This window comes from Zalophus californianus, chromosome 10, assembly GCF_009762305.2.
Source record: "Zalophus californianus isolate mZalCal1 chromosome 10, mZalCal1.pri.v2, whole genome shotgun sequence".
In the NCBI taxonomy this organism is placed as follows: Eukaryota; Metazoa; Chordata; class Mammalia; order Carnivora; family Otariidae; genus Zalophus; species Zalophus californianus.
The window spans coordinates 17570138-17591474 of NC_045604.1; positions in this window are offsets into that span (position 1 = coordinate 17570138).

The window sequence follows — 21337 nt, forward strand, 5'->3', positions numbered from 1 at the left end:
GGTGCCTTGTGAATGGATATAGAATATGCCACCCCAAAATATGCCACTTTGACATAAGGATTATTTTGAGCTCAAGCCAATTTAGAATCAACAGATTCAGGAAGAGTTTTCTGCCATCCCCCCTTTTTAAAGATTTTAATTTATTCATCAGAGAGAGAGAGAGGCAGAGGGAGAAGCAGGTTCCCCGCTGAGCAGGGAGCCCGTTGCGGGACTCGATCCCAGGACCCTGGGATCATGACCTGAGCTGAAGGCAGACGCTAAACCATCTGAGCCACCCAGGCACCCTTCTGCCATCCCCTTGCCTACTTAAAAGCAGGACATAAATTTCCCTTCATGAAGGCATCCCTGTTGTAGCAGGAAGAGAAGAGCACTCTTATCACTGGAGACTGAGAGTCGACACAGAGATGAGTTTGCATAAACAGACCTTACTAAAATATGGATAAAATAACATTTATCTTCCATTAGTTCCCCATATATTTCCTAGTTACTTCCCCATGACTTATCTTTTGAAGCCCCAAACCCCTTTCCTTTGTTAAAATGGTGTATAAGCCCCCGAGACTACCTACTTTTTGAGTTTCACTTCTTTGCTGTGAACTTCTGTGCACATAAAGTATTAAAAAAAATTGTATGTATGTTTTCTTTCTTCTTTTAGTGTGCTCTTTGTTAGTTTAATTTGCAAGTCCCCATTTTCAAAATTTAAGATGGTAAAAGGAAAAGTTTTTCCTTCCTCACACTTGCTCACAGGGCAAGAATCATCTATAATCACAATTCTCAATGGTTGCTGGCTGGGTAAAAGTTAATAAATATGTATGTTTTATTGGATATCAATTTTTAAAATTTTAACTCATTTGATAAACAGTATGTAGATACTGATAATTCCATACGACAATTTTATTCCAATGATTTTTAGCTTTAATTTTTATTTTGTTTGCACATACTAGAAAAAGCTAAAGATATTTTCAGTCACAAAAAAGAAAATCCACTTAACAATCGAAAAATCCTCCTGTACAACATGCTCTGTGTTACTGAAATATAGAAATTACTAAATAGCTTTAAGTTTTTGACAAATAGTCAACCTCTTCTCCTGATCACACTGCCTTTGAGAGGGATATAAGAGGCCTCTGAAAATTAAGTAGTCCTTGGAATTAATATACCTGGGATGGTTTCTATGGATACTTAAAAGTAGGTAATGGCTGCTTTACGTCCTTTTCTTTCTGCCCATTGTCATTGACTAAGGCTTTTATCAGTGACTGACCACAATATAAATAGATCAGATCAGCAGTTTGATATCACCCATGTAAAGGGATAAATGGCCATTAATATAATTACTGGCAGCTATATAATACAAAACATGGTAAAATGATGATGCTCCTTGACAGGATGTGCCTTTGAATCATATTTTTTCCCACCGCATAATCAGACTGTGGGCAGTAAAGAGATAGGGACAAAATAATGGAAAATAATACACATTCTCATTCTAAAATTTCCCCATAAAAATAAAAATATGTAACATGTTTAATGAAAATATTATCTTCAGAAATTTCACATTTGGCAGCATTTCCAATTTCAGTGCATTTAGTAGCTATACATTTAGCTTCTGTGAACGAGATGGAAACCATAATCTGACACTTTAAGTGAAATTAAATTAAATATAAAGATTCCGCATCTAAATTCCACCTATCATTAATTGATGATTATCTGGCTCATTTATTTGATTTCAGTAACAGAATATTCCGCACACCTCTTCCCGTAAGATCCCTTTTCTTTGAGGTAATTATAATGTACAGAGGGTTATCTTATTTCTAGCAAAATAAATGATGCTATTCAAATGCTTAAAGACATATAGCAGGTAGTTTCAGAATTTATTAAAGGTGTCTTTATAAGTAAGCATATTTCTGATATGGTTATGCATCCCTCATTTTATATGGAAGAAAGAGTGCATTTATTTTCTATTGCTCCCTGTAACAAATTACCACAAACTTAGTGGCTTAAAACAAGAAGCATTTATTATCTTGCAATTCTGTATATTAGAATCTTAACAGTTCTCAACTGGGCTCATATCAAGGTGTTAGCAAAGTTTTATTCTTTTTTTTTTTAAAGATTTTATTTATTTGACACAGAGAGGGAGATAGAGAAAGAGCACAAGCGGGGGAGCGGCAGGCAGGCAGAGGGAGAGGGAGAAGCAGGCTCTCCGCTGAGCGGGGAGCCCGATGCGGGACTCGATCCCAGGACCCTGGGATCATGACCTGAGCCGAAGGCAGCCGCTTAACCGACTGAGCCACCGAGACGCCCCAGCCTAGTTTTATTCTTTTCTAAAGGTCCTGTGGGAGAATGTTTCCTTGTCTTTTCCAGGTTCTGTAGGCTGCTTACATTTCTTGACTTGTGGTCTCCTTCTCCCATCTTCAGAACCAGCAAAGGTGGGCCAGGTCCTTGATCACATTGCATCTCTATGGTGTATTCTTCTTTTTTTTTTTTTTTTCTGATTTTCTTTTTTTTTTTTTGTTATGTTATGTTAATCACCATACATTACATCATTAGTTTTTGGTGTAGTGTTCCATGATTCATTGTCTGTGCATAACACCCAGTGCTCCATGCAGAACATGCCCTCTTTCATACCCATCACCAGGCTCACCCATCCCCCCACCCCCCTCCCCTCTAGAACCCTCAGTTTGTTTCTGAGTCCATCGTCTCTCATGGTTCGTCTCCCCCTCTAATTTCCCCCCCTTCATTTTCCCCTTTCTATGGGGTATTCTATACTTACATCTCTCTTTGACCCTCACTGCTTTTTCCACTTGTGATTACACTGGGCACACGAAGACAATTCAGGATGATTTTCTTACTTTAACATCAGTTGATCAATGTATTAGTCAGGGTTCACCAGAGAAACATAATAAATAGGATGTGTACACATATATGTAGAAAGAGATTTATTTTACAGAATGGGCTCATGCAATTGTGCAGGCTGGCAAGTCCAAAATCGGAGGTAAAGCCTGGGAGGGTGGAGACCCAGGGAAGAGTTTATGTTGCAATTCGAGTCTGAAGGCGATTGGGGGCAGAATCCCCTCTTTCTCAGGGCGCCTCAGTCCTTTCCTCTTAAAGCCTTAAACTGAGTAGATCAGGCTCATCCATATTTTGGAGGGTAATCTTCATGTAAAATCTACTGAATTAAAAGTTTCATAGCACATCTGGACTTCTGCCTGACCAAATATTTGGGTACTGTGGCCTAAGCCAAACGGACAAAAAATAATTATCACAAGTGATAGCCTCAGTTCCATCTGTAATCCTAATTCCCCTTTGCCATATAATTTAATTTTATGCAGGTTTCAGGATTCTAGGATGTTGACATCTTTTGGGGGTCCCTGTTCTGCATATACAATGTGTGTGTGTGTGTGCGTGTGTATTTGTCCCTTGACTACATTTATTATTTTTTTTGATCTCTTCTTTTGCCCTCAACTCTTTGTGCAGTGTCTATTCACAAAGAAAGATCACTGCATAAATAGGCATTCGTATCCTTCCCTGCCTTTTCTCTAATCTCTTGCTTCCTAACCTGCCGTAACAGTTTCAATTCAATTCTTGGCAGTGTCTTTTGGTTCTTTTCGCTTCTCCTAATCTTTCAGTTCTGGTTGCTATTTTTGAATTTGCCTTCTTTTTTTTTTTTTTAATTTTGACTGTTCACCACCTTCTGAACTTTGTGGTCATAAGCAGATTATTTTCACTTCTCTAAACCTGAGTATCCTTAACAATAAAATAAGACTAACACTGAGATTTGGTTTAAAATAAATAAGACAGTACATGTATAATTTTTGTGAAAGTGTCAGGTCTGACATATTAAAAATTGTTAATATTACTCTTAATACTGTGAGAATTTTTAATCTTAATACTTTGAGAATAGTTATTAATGCTTTTGCCACATTTAGTGAGAATATCTTCACAAGTAGTTTTTTTTTTGTTTAAGTATTTTCTGGATCATGTTTTTCTATATATTTTAAACTTTCATTTAGTACAAAGTATTGGCATATATCTTGTTGATTGTGTGTACTTGATTGAAAATTGAAAAAAAAATTCCTTATCTTAAAAACCATAAAATATCTATTTGTATTTTCTTTGTGTGTGTATATGTTTTCGTTCTTATATATTACTTTTGAAGCATAAGCTCCATACCTGTTCTAAAGTTCTCTTAGCATGACTCACAGAGATTTCTGAGGAATTGGCAATGTTATATGTCCACCAAGTCACTTTTCCTTTCTTTACGGAAACTCAGATTTCATTTTCCAGCTCCTAAAGTTAGGTGACACTATAGGATTCAAGCCAAGATATGAAGTGGGGGAGTAATGGATGCCACTTTTGTAATGTTTCTAATAAAACTCTCTCCATAGTCCTCTGTGTTGTTTCCCTCTGGGCCCTTGTCTGTTGGTCAAATTATAAGGCCCTGGGGGATGGAAGAGCCTCTAGATGGAAGCAGTCTGAGTTCCTGAAAAAAATGTGAACAAGAGCTCTGGCTAATAATGTACAGTGATGTGAGTGAGAGAGAAGGAAAATAAACACAAATGAAAAATCAGTTCTTTTCTGTTGAGCACTGAGGGGGTTGTGAGAGGAGTTAGCCTGTGTAGACTAATAAATAATCCTGTCTAGTGAAGTCCAAGAGAGCACTTGAATTAGGCTGCCTTGGTCTGGCAAATATAATGTGTACTTCATTAAATTAGATGTTACATGCATAACTTTATGAGAGTGTTGTCACATAAAAGGAGGTTAACATAAGGCTTACTTTTTTGAAAGTTTTTATAGATCATAGGTATTAACAATTACCAATTTCTTCCCACCAAATCCTTCCATTCCCACTGAATATTATCTAAACTAAACAGATATAGAATAGCCTTTTTGCAGAACTCTTCTAGCCTTATTTCTGTGAGGAGGCACTTGAATCAGGAGGGTTGAAGAACTGAAGTCACTCTGGTTCACTCAGATGTTACTATCTACAGCTCATCTCTCTAGGTGAAGATTTTTAAAACCTGATGGCTTGTAGTGTCATCTTCCCTAGCAAATCCTGTTGATCATTCTGCTGTTTATCTTGAATTGACTAACTTCCTTCTCTCAATACTTTTGGTAAGTAAATCTTGTTTGATTTATCCAAGTAGTGAGCAGGGCATCCCTTACAGTGTTGGCATGTCATCTTTCCATCAGTCTCAATACACTATTCACATATATCAAGACAAGTTGCACACTGACTTTTCAGCTAGATTTCATTCTGGTGCTTGGTACAAACTAATGACCTAATTGATACTGGCATCCTTAATTCTCCCAAACAATTTTTGAAAACTAAATTCCTTTTTGTTATGAACTAAACATTTTTGTACCAGCAAAATTTATAAGTTGAATCTCTAACCCCCAGTGTGATGATAGCTGGAGATGGAGCCTTTGGGAGGTAATTAGGTAAAGATTAGGTCATGAGAGTGGGAACCTCATAATGGGATTAGTGCCCTTATAAGAGGAGGAAGAGAGAGAAATCTCTTTCTCTATGAGTACTTACTGAAGAATGGGCACGTGACCACACAGAGATAAAATGCTGTCTGCAGGATAGAAAGAGGGCCCTCACCAAGAACGGAATCTTCTGGCACCTTGATCTTGGTCTTCCAAGCCTCCAGAACAGTGGGAAATAAATGTTTGTTGAAGATGCCTCGTGTGTGGTGGTTTTTTTTTTAAAGATTTATTTATTTATTTGAGAGAGAGAGAATGAGAGATAGAGAGCATGAGAGGGAAGAGGGTCAGAGGGAGAAGCAGCCTCCCTGCTGGGCAGGGAGCCCGATGTGGGACTCGATCCTCGGACTCCAGGATCATGACCTGAGCCGAAGGCAGTCGCTTAACCAACTGAGCCACCCAGGCGCCCTCGTGTGCAGTGTTTTTGCCATAACATCTCAGGCAGACAGACTAAGACACTTTCACAAAAATTTGACAGTTGTATTAAATAAGATCATTCTCAGTTAGATGTGCCAGTTTTTACTATTTTACTAAATACATAAAACTACAAAAGTCACACATATTTTCTGAGTGCATACACTGTACCTCACACTCTCCCTCATTTCCAACCACCTGGTAAACCGATGGTAATCAATGTGAGTTAGCCAATGTGAATTATCTTCCTAATGTGTTATGGCAAAATTAGACTAGTTAGAAAGAAAAAGAGAGGATGTTAGGTAGAAATCCCTTTTTCATTTTTCACAAAAATAGGCTTATACTATAAACATTATTCTGAATCTTGTTATAGTAACGATTTACTATTTGTTTTTGTTTAATTTGTATCAATTTATCATCAATATACAAAATAAATGTTTACTTCTGTAAAAGGCTTCAAAACAGTGGCAGGGTAGTATGTCCAATAAATGCAGTGGTTTTGCTATCAGTAGACATTTTGGATGGCTAAATTGTTTTTATTCTTTTTTTTTTCTTTTTTCTGTTATGAAGCAAGCTGATACATATCATTGCACACAAATCCTTATGTTTGTGATTTTTCCCTGACTGTGTTGTTGACCTATTTCTGGCATCTTGAATGAAATAGTTTATTTTTTATTACCTCCATCAGATGGCAAGTCCATTTCAAGTTATACATTGACATACAAATGTAGGCGGTTCTCACTATGCACAGTTCTTATATGCACAAATAAATGTTACCATAGCTTAGTTAAGTATCTAATTCCCCCCAAACATGATACAAATTTTAGTTACCATAGTATATCAACCATGTGTAATTTCATACAGTATAACCTCTTCAGTCATAAATATGTAAATGATGCCCATTATGATCAGTGACCACATCAATTCAATCAAAGTTGGTTGGTATTTGGTCTCTATGCTATTCAGTTCTTGGACAAACAGCAAAATGTTTATTCATAACCAATTATTACTTGTGAACCAGTGATAAACTTACATGACATTTTACAAAAATGGATGATCAGGAGATAATTGCCCAACAAAGATGATACTCCAGCAAACAAGTATAAGTGATAATGCTGAAAGGAAAATTTAAATTGAATATACAGTAAGCCATAGAAATAATAGCTGACCATGGGCATGTTAATGTGATTACCTATCTAGAGATTCTAGATATGTAGCCAGAGAAACTTAGTCTAGGCAAACCTACCAACATAAATGAGAGAAGTGATTGTGACCAAAAGGATGAAGATTTCCCAGAGGAAATGACATCTGCAAAAACTTTGCATTAAAGGCACTGAGAGATATTTCATGACATTAAAACTTCAAAGGATAAATGGAAGCTTATTCAAACTGAGAAAGTAATAATTCATCAAGGTATAGAAAGATTCTCACTGTGTATCATAAATCATGGTAAGAAGAGCATTATTAAGACTTGGTAAGATTTTGTTGTTTTTAAAAAGGAGATAATAATACTATAATTCTCAATGTATCTAATGGTGAGCATTAAAGTGTCCTAAATATCCCTATTAATTGTACCAAGTTTAAAAAAAATATGTATATTTGACCAGCAGTTAGAGAGTTTTTAATGCTTTAACAACAACAAAATAAATGTCACAGAACTATTATTATTTTCACATGGATTTTTAAGATCACTTTGCACTATATTTTTCAAGTCTAGGTATTGCTTTTCTGTTCACAGATTTTCATATATGTTTATTTTTATTCAATGCTAGGCGTTTCTTTCTGATACAGTTTCCACTCTCAACATAGTTTCTGATACTATAATTTAATGACATAAGATAAAAGCAGATTTACAGAAATATGTGGCAAATTCTAGAATTTTGGATAAGAGGAATGCTGTATTTTTTTTCCAAATATTTATTTATTTATTTGAGAGAGAGGGCATGTGTGTTCATGAGTGTGTGGAGGAGCAGAGGCAGAGGGAGAGAATCCTCAAGCAGACTCCCTGCTGTGATTTTATCTATTTATTTAATAGAAAGAGAGAGATAGCAAGAGAGAGAGCATGAGCAAGGGGAGAGGGAGAAGCAGACTTCCGGCTGAGCTGGGAGCTCACCATGGGGCTCGATCCCAGGATCCTGAGATCATGAACTGAGCCAAAATCAAGAGTCGAATGCTTAATGGACTGAGCCACCCAGATGCCCCAAGGGAATGCTATTTTATAAAATAGTACAGCTTATAAAGAGTGAGTCCATACCAACATTTAGACCAACATCCTTTTTAATCTTAGCCAGATAAATCCTGATTAATGAGTTGCTTTTCTACTATGCTTATCACTTTTTCATGATAACCTGAAATTTTAAAAATAAAATGCCTGCAGCAAATTAAGAATTCCTTGGCCCTAGCAGTAATACGTTAGGTAGCTTGTCTCAAAAATCTGCAATTAGACAAAAATAAATTCTAATTACTTTATCAATTAGAGTTTTTCTTTACATAATCAGAATAAAAGTAACAACTAATTTTATTCAAAAACTACAAAATATTCGTCAGACAACAGAGATATAAAGGCATTTCTTGAAAACAATAATTTGTATCTAATAAAAATTTACAGCTGTTTAAATAATAATTTAACTAAACTTTTTTATTGTTTGAATTCAGTAATTTTTGTTTTAAAGATTTTAGTTATTTGAGAGAGACAGGGAGAGCACAAGCAGGGGTGTGGGGCAGAGGGAGAGAGAAAGCAGACTCGCCTCTGTGTGAGGAGCCTGATGCAGGGCCCAAACCCAGGACCTTGAGATCATGACCCAAGATAAAGTCAGACGCTTAACTGACAGCCACCCACGCACCCCTCAAAAATTTATGAAATATAGATTGACAGTCTTATTTTCTGAAAATCATTTAATTTCCCTATATTTGTTCTCACCAGTTTAGTCATATATAGTAATTCCTAAATGCATTCATTATTTTTATACACATATAATTACATATTACTAATAATTATGATGACTGCATATGAACATAGCTATGTCTTCTAATGTTTCATATGCCGATCTTGGAAATAAATGCAAACTGGCAATCTCTACTGGACTACCAATAATCTTGAAATACTAAATAGACTCGATATGAAATGTATTGTCAATAATAACGATATTTTTCAATATTTTAAAATATTTTTTGTCTTTCATTTTCTTAGCTTTGAGTTGTTTTTCAAAATAGGATTTGCAATCCTCGTGACTGAAGAAAACTATTAGCATACAATATATTTTCTTTAAACTCATGTATGAAAGCTGATATTTTCTATTTCATCATTTTGGAAGATCAAGTTTTGATTTTGAAAAACATAAAAATACTGTTTAAAAGTATGGACATACTCTCATGTATTTTGGTCCAACATAAAATATGAGTATATATGGCTGTTTATGTGTATATAATTGATATTTTATATCTACACACATATTGTATATATATACATACATGTGATATATCTGTATATCATTTGTATATATCATATGTAATACAAAGAAAAAATTGCATTTGTTGAAATCTGATTTATAATTGTTTGTCAGAATTTGCAGCAACTAAAATTATCTGATATCCAGATTTCTTTTGGCTACATAGGGTTGACATTCCTTTGGACTACCCTGTAGAAATTTCTGGATTTACAATAGCTTGCAGGATTCAAAAATTAATTTTATATTACTAGGTTTGTATTTTATAGTATTATATTAGCAACATTATATTAGCTTTGGAGTCTGGTTTCACTAGAATCCTTTCTACTGATGTTTTGAAAAACCCAAATGTGTTCATTTGAAACAGTGAAAGCTTTCTAAGACATGAGCATTTAGGTAATGCAGTGGGTTTTATTTAAATTATACTTTCAGTGGGCGCCTGGATGGCTCAGTTGTTAAGCGTCTGCCTTCAGCTCAGGTCATGATCCCAGGGTCCTGGGATCGAGCCCTGCATCGGGCTCCCAGCTCGACGGGAAGCCTGCTTCTCCCTCTCCCACTCCCCCTGCTTGTGTTCCCTCTCTCGCTGTGTCTCTCTCTGTCAAATAAATAAATAAAATCTTAAAAAAATAAAAAAATATAAATAAATAAATAAAAAATAAATAAATTATACTTTCAGATTACTATCTAAATGTTTGAAGTCAGAATATTTAAATACACAGTGTTCTTATAAAATGATTCTTAAGCCATTGGTTGAATGAGTTATGGATTATCCTGGTAATACTGCTAGGTTGTTGCATTTTTGCTTTTAAAGGACAATATATAGCAGTGAAGCAAAACAAATATTTGACCAGACTTTAGAAGACTGTGTAAGGCTATCAAATTTCCAATGAAACATGACTTATGGCATTAATATTTTTAACCTTGCAGAAGATCTAAAAAATAGACATAATTTTAGTTGAACAAACTACACCAATTATCTGCTTGTCAACTGTTGACAGATCATTTATTTTCATGGTTCAATGTGATAATAAAAAATAAAAATGTCTGTTACTATAATCAAAGCGTATTGCTGTATATCATTCAATGACAACCTAGAGCAGTTTTCAATTACTCTAAGAACAGATTTTTTTTGGCAATTGACTCAACAGAAAGTGTAAAGAAGATTTAAGAAATACCTTGTAAGTGCTGAGCTCAGAACTTAGCACTGAATATCATCAATCTATATCCTCCTGAGACCAGACTTACCAAAGAGTTATATCAAACTTACGTAAGTTATTCTGCTTCACAAGCTGATACTGGGTAGTACAAATTCCTGAAACAGTATTGCAGACAAATATTGAATAACTAAATAGCAGGGATTTACTTTCTTATAAATGAAGGCTAACAATGATCAAAACATTCAAACTGCAAATATCTGATGGTCATTCAGACACTTTATAAGGATATTGATAAATTTTTTTATTTTATTTTTTTTGCACAAATGAATTCTCTGGGCGATAATGTCACATAATAGTTACAAGCACACCTTTGGACAAAGCACAGCAGACATGAATCTTGGTTTTGCAAATTTATTAACTAGAATAATTATTTAAACTCTATAGTTAGGTTTTTGTCTGTAATAGGAAAATAGTATTATGGAATTTTGAGATTTCAGTTATATATATATATATATATATATACACATATAGAATGTGTTCATCACAAGTTAGTGTTTAGTAAAATTGAGTTAGTCTTCCCACTTTTAAAATAAATTTTTAAAGATTTTTTGTTTATTTGAGAGAGCGAGAGAGAGAGAGGGAGAGGGAGGAGGAGCAGAGGGAGAGAGACAAGCGGACTCCACACTAGGCGCGGAGCCTGTCATGGTGCTCAGTCTCAGGACCCTGAGATCATGACCTCTGCTTAAACCAAGAGTCAGATGCTTAACCAAGCCACCCAGGCACCCCTTCCTGCTTTTATTTTTAAAATGATGTATATTATTCTAGATAGAAGAGTCTCATCTAAATACTGAGTTATAGCAAAAATTCTGTGATAAGTTACCTGGTACTGTGTATGATGAATGTATTGTTCATGACACAGCTATGATTGCTGTAAATGTTGAAAAACAGAAACAAAGGGGACAAATCGGATGGAATGATGGTTTAAGATTTATTTTTTATAATTTTTTAATTGAATAAAGTTGACACACTCTACTATAAAGACTTTTCCAAAGAAGACAGATGGCCAACAAAAATAGTTTAATGAAATAATCTTGCTATATCCTGTAACTATATTTATGTATTTATGGGACAAATTTAAAGATCTTTTCAATGTTGTTGTAATCATATATTAGCATTAGTCAAGAGAAAATAAGATTATGTTTTTTTTTTAAAAAAAGGAGTAGGCATAAACTGGTAATCCGTCCAAGTGAGTAAAAGAACTGGTTAATTCATTTTTGCTCAGTTAAGCAATAGAGAAATTTATCATAATATCTAAACTAGAATTAACATCAAAGGACATAGTTCTGTCTTGCAGAATATTGGTTATAGCAGATATCATATTATTTGAACTTCATCGGCTATTTACTGGGTAAGTTATATGTCTGTTTCACCTGTCCAGACTCCTTAATATGTTGTTCAGTATGTTTTCTGTACATCAAGAGTTGGTCTATTTGTGGGGCACCTGGGTGGCTCAGTCAGTTAAGCATCTGCCTTCGGCTCGGGTCATGATCCCAGGGTCCTCGGATCGAGCCCCGCATCGGGCTCCCTGCTCAGTGGAGAGTCTGCTTTTCCCTCTCCTTCTCCCTGCTCTCTGCCTACTTGTGCTCACTCTCTATCTCTCTGTCAAATAAATAAATAAAATCTTTTAAAAAAAAGAATTGGTCTACCTGTGCTATTTCTTCATTCATGTTTATGATGGTTCAGAATTTTCTTATGAAAGTATTAAAGTCTTCAGGTGCAAAAAAGTGCTCATATCTAATTACAGATCTTAAATTTTTACAATTGTGATAGAAATGAAAAGAATGAAATCACAATTCTATTTCATATACAACCTAATTTCACAGATTTAAGAATGTATATTATGAAAATATCCAGGAGACATTTTATAAAATTTGAGCATGAGATATTCTTAAGGAAGTGTTGAATCACTGTATTGTACACCTAAAACTAATATTATACTGTATGCTAACTAACTGAAATTTAAATAAATTCTTTAAAAAAATGATTACAATTCACCCTTGAACAGTGCAAGAATTAGGCGTGCTGACACCCCACACAGTCAAAAATCCACATGTAACTTTTGACTACCCCAAAAGTTAACTACTTATAGCCTACTGTTGACCAATACACAGTTGACTAACATTTATTTTGTCTTTTATATATGTTATATGCTGTATTCTTACAATGAAGTATGCTAGAGAAAAGGAAATGTTAAAAAATCATAAGGAAGAGAAAATACATTTATAGTACTACATTGTATTTACCGGGAAAAAAAAGAAAAACCGCGCATAAGTGGACCCATACAGTACAAACCTATGTTGTTCAAGGGTGAACTGTAATAATTCATTCTTTCAGAAAAAAAAAATGAAGCCCATACTGTCCAATAACCTTTAATTATAAATGAATCTGCCTTATTAAAATTTCCTCTCATCTTGAATTTTGTACATGACAGATTTTTTTCATATTCAGTCTTAAAGTGACTGTTGAAAAGAAATCAGGTAGAAGCTTTCTACCCCTTAGTTCCAGATGCCTTATTCCTGATTTGCTGACTCATCTAATAAGCAATCTCAAAACTGTCAACTTGCTCAAGAAAAAATAAAAATGTGGAACCTGAAGTCTCTGCCAAAAGGAAGTTCTTTTTCTTGAACAGCTGTTCTCTGAATGTTCAGTTTAATGAATCATGAAATAAGAGTTATCAAATATTATCAGAAATGTTGCTATTGAGCTTAGTTTTGCTTCAAAGAATCTGAGCCGATCCAGATGCTGCATTTATCAATGAAACATTGTTCCTTCTTCAGTGACACCAGTACCTGGTTTAAGGTGTATATGAGAGAGGGAAAGAACTACCTAACTTGAGTTAAACCTAAACCAAGACAATACATCTCAGAAATCAGTGCAGATACTTTATTGGCTATGTCTCAGAATTTCCCATCTAGAATGATACAGACCTAAACTCAGCATTTTTATGGGTAATTTGTGAAATTGCCTCTTTTCTGTGGGACTACACTCATTTCTCAAGCATACCTAGAGTAATATAATGAGGACATGGTACAGTTCAGAGCCACCAAGAAGTTTAGAAGTTTATATAATGTTCTCTGGAGGCCAGTTAGCTCAAAGAAAACTGACTTGAAAACTAAATTAAACTGCAGATATATTAAAAACCTTTGTTGTTGCCATGGATACTTCAATTTAGATGATGGTTAAATGGAGGATTGGCATTATAGTATTTATAGTCATTTTAGGAGAAGGTTATATTTTAGCTAACTTTCTGCATAAATTTTAGGAAGAGAAAATCTGGGAAATACAATGTCATGTACTATAATATTGCAAACTGGAAGGAAGAGTAGAATTTTTTTTTTAACATCACTGAATTCCCATGAGAAAAAGAATGATTAATTGCTCTTTGGATGGCTTATAATTTTGGCAATAGTAATATATTTTTACCATCACAATAGTTTTTATAATAAAGCTTACTTGAAGGTAAGTGGATATTGTTGCTTATATATTAAAATAGTGTGATCTGATAATAGGGAGTCTACAAGTCAAATAGCTCTTTATTTTCACATGTGAACTCCCCTTGATCAACTATGATTTCTCTTACATAATTAACACTTCATGCATTTAAGAACCATAAATTTGTGAGTGATTAGCATGATTAAATTGGTATGTAATATTCTGTCCCAACTCATCAATTAAATGAAAGATTATCATCTACTTTATGAAAAAGCATACAGTTCTACTTGAAATAAGCAATGCTTAATAGGTGTCAGGTTTAGTTAAATCAGAAGAATACTAGTGTGTACACACACATACACACACACACACACACACACACAAACGAGGAAAGCTCCAAGGAGGATTTACAGTAAATTTTTTACCATTGGTTGTGATTTAATGGCAAAAAGAGATGAAGAAAAATATTTTTCAATATTTCTAAGAACATTTAAAAACAAAGCAATTGAGAAGTAATGATTTTCCTGAATCTTTTATAATAATTTACTTTCAGTAAGCAACTTAATTTGCATTTTCTCATAGAAATAATACTTTATAACAGGAGAAATCCCATGTATGTAGAAATCAAACAATAAACAAATATTTTTAAAAAAAATAATGGACTTTATTTTTAGAGAAGTTTGGGTCTACAGAAAAATTTACCAGAAAGTTCCCATTTGTCCACTTCCCTCACAAACAGTTTCTTTCTTCCATTATTAAAATATCGCATTCTTAGGATGCCTGGGTGGCTCAGTTGGTTAAGCGTCTGCCTTTGGCTCAGGTCATGATCCCAGGACCCTGGGATCGAGTCCCACATCGGGCTCCCTGCTCGATGGGGAGCCTGCTTCTCCCTCTGCCTGCTGCTCCTCCCGCTTATGCTCTCTCTCTCTAAAATAAACAAACAAACAAACAAACAAACAAACTTTAATAAAATAAAATGTTGCTTTCTTATGCTGTATTTGGCATAATTGATGTACCAATATTGATCCATCATTGTTAGCTAAAGTCCGTAGTTTACATTAGAGTTTACTCGTTGTGTTTTACAGCTCTGTGGGTATTGACAGATGCATAATGTTATGTATCCTCCATTTCATTCTCTTTCAGGATAGTTTCACTGGTGGCCTAAAATCCCTTATGCTGTTTATGCTCAGCCCTCCATTCCTCTTCTTGAACCCCTGGAAAACATCAATATTTTACATCTCTATAGTTTTGCCTTTTACCAAATGCCATAAAGTGGAATTATACAGTATGTGGCTCTTTCAGACTAGCTCCTTTTACTTAGCAGTATACATTTAAGTTTCCTCCATGGCTTTTCATGGTTTTATAGCTCACTTTATTATTTCTCTTATAATAATATTCAATTGTATGGATGTACCACAATTTCTTTATCCATCTACTTATTGAAGGTCATCTTGGTTGTGCGATGTTTTGATGATTATTAATAAACCTCTTATAAACAGTAGTTGCAGGTTATTGTGTGTACTTGTTTTCAACTCATTTGAGTAAATATGTGGGAGCATGATTATTGAATTTTTATGCTCAGATTATGTTCCGCCTTTTGAGAAACTGCAAAACTATCTTTCAAAGTGGCTGCACCATTTTGCATACCCACCAACAATGAATGAGAGTTCCTGTTGCTTCATGTTCTCCCTAGCATGGGGTGTTTTCAGTGTTTTGGATTTTAACTACTGTAATTAGGTGTGTAGTGATTTCTCATTATAGTTTTAATTTATATTTCTCTAATGACACATGATGTTGAACATCTTTTAATATGCTCATTTGTCATCTGTATATCTGCCGTGATGAAGTGTCTTTTCAGATCTTTTGCCCATTTAGTATTTTTTAATTATTAAATTAAAATTATTAAATTATATTGAGTTTTTAGGAGTTCTTTATATATTTTGGATACATGTCCTTTATCAGAAATATGTTTTGCTAACATATTCTCCCAGTTTATGGCTTGCTTTCTTCATTCTGCAAAAAGTATCTTTCACAGGACAAATTTTTTCAATTTTAATGAAGTCCAACTCATCCATTTTTTTTTCTCTCTTCTGAATTGTGTTTTTGGTGTGGTATTTAAGTCATCACAAAACTCAAGATCACTTAGATTTCCTCTCACTTTATCTTCTCATCTCAAAGTTTAATAGTTTTATGTTTACACTTAGATTTATGATCCATCTTGCATTAATTTTTATGATGTGTAAGGTCTCTGTCCAGATTATTTTTTTTTTGAATGTGGATATCCAGTACTTGAGGATCATTTGTTGGAGATTATCCTTTTACCATTGAATTGTTTTTCTCCCCTGTCAAAGATCATTCAACTACATTTACATGGGTCTATGTCTGGGCTCTGAGATCTATTCTGCTCATTTATTTATCTTTTCTTTTAATTTTTTTTTCCCAGTACCACACACACTATCTTGATTACTGTAGCTTCATATTAGGTCTTGATGTCAGGTAGTGTCAGTCCTCCAATTTTATTTTTCTTTCTCATTATTTTATTAGCTATTTTAGGAATTTTGTCTTTCCATGTAAACTGTAATGAATTGTTATAGAACCCCCTTAAACCACTGGTATCTTGAAAATGGAAGAGTGGTTTAAAGGTAATTTGTTATGATTATTAAAGTATAAAGTATATTTCACTTTTGCTCTGAAATTGTACTTCTACTAATTAGACCAAGAAAATATTAGAGATGTGTGCTAGAGTTTACATGAGGTTATTTATCACCCATATTAGGAAAAAAAATGAATAAAGTGGGGAAATGAGCTATCAGAAGGTCAATTATACATTAATTATATGATAAATAGATATAATACTATTTCTCAGACATTTCCCAAAGGAGTAAATGATGGAAACAAAGCCTGGCATATCCAAAACAGGGACAGTTATTAAAATGTATACTGTAGAATACTAATTGCTGGGATGGAAGAAGTTTATAGTATATAGTTGGTGGAAAAAGCCTCTAAGCCGTTTGAGGTATATAACCCCAATTTTGAATAAAGAATGGGATATACATATTTCTAGTATATAAACAAATTTAGTATTTATTAGTATAGAACAAAATATTGTTCAGTTTTAATACACACTAGCATCTCCTCTTTCTTCATGAGATTCTGAAATTTCAGAATGGGTTGATATTGTTTGTTGGCCTCACTTGATCAACCTTTTAATTGGACATGTATGATTCATAGAGTTTTTACTTCTTTTATTATTTCCATGCTTCACTTTCCTCTGTTCTCTCTTCCTGGTGCAGATAATGACTGACTGCTAACTTCCCTGAATTTATCTCCCAATTTTCTTAAGTCTCTTATTTTCCATATTTTGGTGTTTTTTTTTTTACGTGGCATTTCTTTTTTTAACTAAAAATACTTTATTCAGGATTAATTAACATACAGCATTATATTATTTTCAGGGGTACAATATAGTGATTTAACAATTCTATACATTACTCAGTGTTCATCATGGTAATTTTACTCTTAATCCCCTTCACCTATTTCACTCATTCCCCCCATTCACTGCCCTTCTGGTAACCATCTGTGTTTTCTCTATAGTTTAGAGTCTGGGGTTTTTTCCTCTTTTGTTTTGTTTCTTAAATTCCACATAAGAGTGATATCATATGGTATTTATTTTTCTCTGACTTATTTCACTTAGCATTATACTCACTAGAACCATCCATGTTGTTGCAAAGGGCAAGAGTTAATTCTCTTTTATGGCTGAGTAGTATTCCATTATATATGCAACTCATCTTTATCCATTCATCTGTGGATGGACACTTGTGTTGCTTCCATATCTTGGCTATTGTAAATAATGTTGCAATAAACACAGATATCTTTTTGAATTAGTGTTTTTGTTTCCTTTAGGTAAATATGGAGTAGTGGAATTCTGGATCATATGATAATTCTATTTTTATCATGTGGTATTTCTTTAACTCTATATTTTAATTCTTCCAATGATTGTTTTTATTTCATGTGTTGTATTTTTAATTTCCAGTAATTTCTCTGAGGGATGTTTCTTTTAATGTTATGTTATTTTTGTTTTATAAATACCAAAATCTTCTAATTTCTCTATATTATGTCTTTCTTTCTTTCTTTCTTTCTTTCGTTCTTTCTTTTTTTTCTCTCTCTCTCTCTCTCCTCCCGCCCTTTCTTTCTTTCTTGATTCTATGTTTGAGAGAGTGTTGGTTTCCCACGCATGATGATTTCTTCTCTGTGGAAGGAATCTTTAGCATAACATACCTGATCTTTATGCCCCCTTACAATGTAACCCAAAGGAAGTGAATTTTGAAAGCCCAGTGGTGAGTTTTGAAGGAGAAAATAAGCATGCATAACTCTGTACTTTCCTTTGCTATTTCTTGGAATCAAGTTGCCTGTCTAGGTTACACATTGCTGTGTTCCAGGTGCAAGCGTTGTGCCTTAGAGGCAGAGGTGAAGAGGCCTGGATGTGGCACTATGCTACACTGCCATGTCTGGATAATTCTGAGGTCTTGTATGTAGATCTAAGTTGAAGGCCCTAGGAATGGTTTTATCCATTAGCAATAAATATAACATTTTAATCTTTTATTTGCCAACTCTTAGTTATTTCTCAATTAGTTTGATATTGATAGGGGGATATTGAAGGGGGATACTGATAATCATCCCCACCCCCCACTAAGAACATCTAGGGTTATTATTTTCTCTCTGGATTACTATTTTATTTTTAATTCACTTGTTTTTTTTCTCTTTCATATTGTTTCCCCCAAACACCAAATTCTTAAGAATGAAGCACTGAAAGCTAATTAAAAAGTATAAAGTAGTGGGATTTATATTGCACAGGATTTATCACCAGCAACATTATTGACATTTAGAACTGGATAGTCTCTGTTGGGGGGTGTCCTGTGCATTGTAAGATTTTTAGCAGCATCCCTGGTGTCTACCAGTTGAATGTTGGTAGCACCCCCTCAGTGTGTTAATCACAGTGTCTCTATATTTTGCTATCACCTGGGGGCAACATCACCTGTAGTTGAGGATCACTTATCTAGGGTGGCATGGGAAAAATTTGGCAACATTTTTGTAAGATTCACAAATGTCACTACCAGTAGGGTTTTTCATTCAAATATTTAGTTTCTCTGGAGAAGATGAATCAGCCCTGGCACAATCCATCCTCTTTCTGACTTCCAAATAATTGGTTGATATAACTTCTAGTGATTTGTGTTATCCTATAATCTTTGTCTCTTGAAAAATTACCTTAATCTTGTTTTAAAGGGATTCTGACTCAAAAAGGAGGCAAATGTGTAATTATGTGAGGGCTAATTTGCATGTTTAAATAGAATTCAGGCAGAATTTGTAGCCCAAAATGGCACAGATATCCTAGATTAATTCACTTAAGAAATACTTATTGAAGGTTTATGGCTTCCATAATTCAGTGTAATCTATAAACTCCGGAGAAGTAATGACAATTAATCTGAAGTATAAGTCATTCAGATTTAGATTTTAGGATTAAAAGTTGCTACAAATGTCTCTTATAAGGAACCTAGCTATTTTTAGATTAGATGAGAAATCTAATTTAATTAAAAAATGTTTCTGTATTTCTCTATTCAATCAGGCTGGAATGGCCTGTGTTTATTTTCTTATTTACATATACTTGGTAGCATAAAACAAGCAAAATGCCTAGAGTAGAGTTTCCTGATAAAAATAACTGATTTTGAATACTTCCTCTTACGGGCTTAATTGTACCCCCTCAAAATTCATATGTTGAAGTCCTGACACCCAGTCCCTCAGAATGTGACTCTATTTGTTGATAGGGTCTTCAACAAGGTAACTAAGTTAAAATGAGGTCACACTGGTGGGCCCTAATCTCATATGACCAGTGTCCTTATAAGAAGAGGAGCTTGGGATAGGCCCAAAGAGAGAAGACCATATGAAGACAGAGGGAGAAGATGACCATCTACTAGTCAAGGAGAGAGGCCTCAGAAGAAACCTACCATTCATCTCAGACTTCTAGCCTCCAGAATTGTAAGAAAATATATTTCTGTCACTTAGGCCATCTAGTCTGTAGTTCTTTGTTGTGGCGGCCCTACCAAACTAAGATATACCTCCTAAATCTTCGAAAAGAACATAAACCCACAAAGAAAGCAAAGGAGACAAAAATCAACAAATGGTCACTTATTTAGCAGGTCAACCCAAGCCGGCAAAGGGGGTATCCCTGAACATATCAGTTCGTATAACAGAGCTTCTAAGGGTTTAAAGAATTGGTGGGAAAGTGGGAGTGTGGGTGTGACTGAAAATAGGAGGGCAGATTATAAAGCCTGTGTAAGAAGCCGTAAACCCTTAGAGTCTGCCCTTACCTCCATTTCCGCACCAGGATCTCATTTCAGCCTGTAAGAAGACATTAGATGTTTGTATGCAGGACTTTGGGTGCGAGTCTAGGACTTTGTACACAGAAACAAAGGCCTTAAGGAAGCTGAGGCCATGAGAAGGAAACAAATTACTCTCTGATAAGTGAGACCACCTCTGATAAGTGAGACCACCTCCACCGCACCTCAACTCCCTACCCAACCCTTTCTATATCACTTGTCTCACAAAAGTTTGGCACAATATTGGAAGATTTGTTTTTGAGCAAATAAAAAAGCTACTTACAAAATAACAATATATACCTGCCTTAACATGTGCTATGCATATATATCTTCCTTAAGTTAAATATATAATAACTACTAATCTTAATAACAATTTGATGAATTAAAAGAATGACTATAATTTTATTTTCTATTTGCCCCCAGAATAATGAAAGTTCCAAGAGGACCAACAGTTGGGGATTTAGTCATTTTCTTATTACTTTGTTTCCAATGTAAAAATACATGTCTCGTAATGGTAAGAGCTCAATAAATGTTAGATGAATGAAGGAATGATTGAATTACCATTTCATGGATGAAGAAACTAAAGCACACAGGAATTGTTTGTAAAAACAAAACAAAACAAAACAAAACAGTTGAAAGTCACGCCTAAACCTTCTCACTCTAAACAGCATGTAGATATTAATAGTTGGAGGGCTTTTCCCACGGAGCCCATCTTCCTCATCTTCCACTCTGCATGATATGCACATGGATGTTTTTAAGCCGAGTTATAATTTAGGTACAGTATATTTTATTCCTTTTATGTTTACAAATCTAAGAATGTTGACAAATATATAAAGTCTTGTAAACTCCCTTCAGAATCAAGATTGAGAATATTTTCAGGGCGCCTGGGTGGCTCAGATGGTTAAGCGTCTGCCTTCGGCTCAGGTCATGATCCCAGGGTCCTGGGATCGAGTCCCGCGTCGGGCTTCCTTCTCCTTGGGAG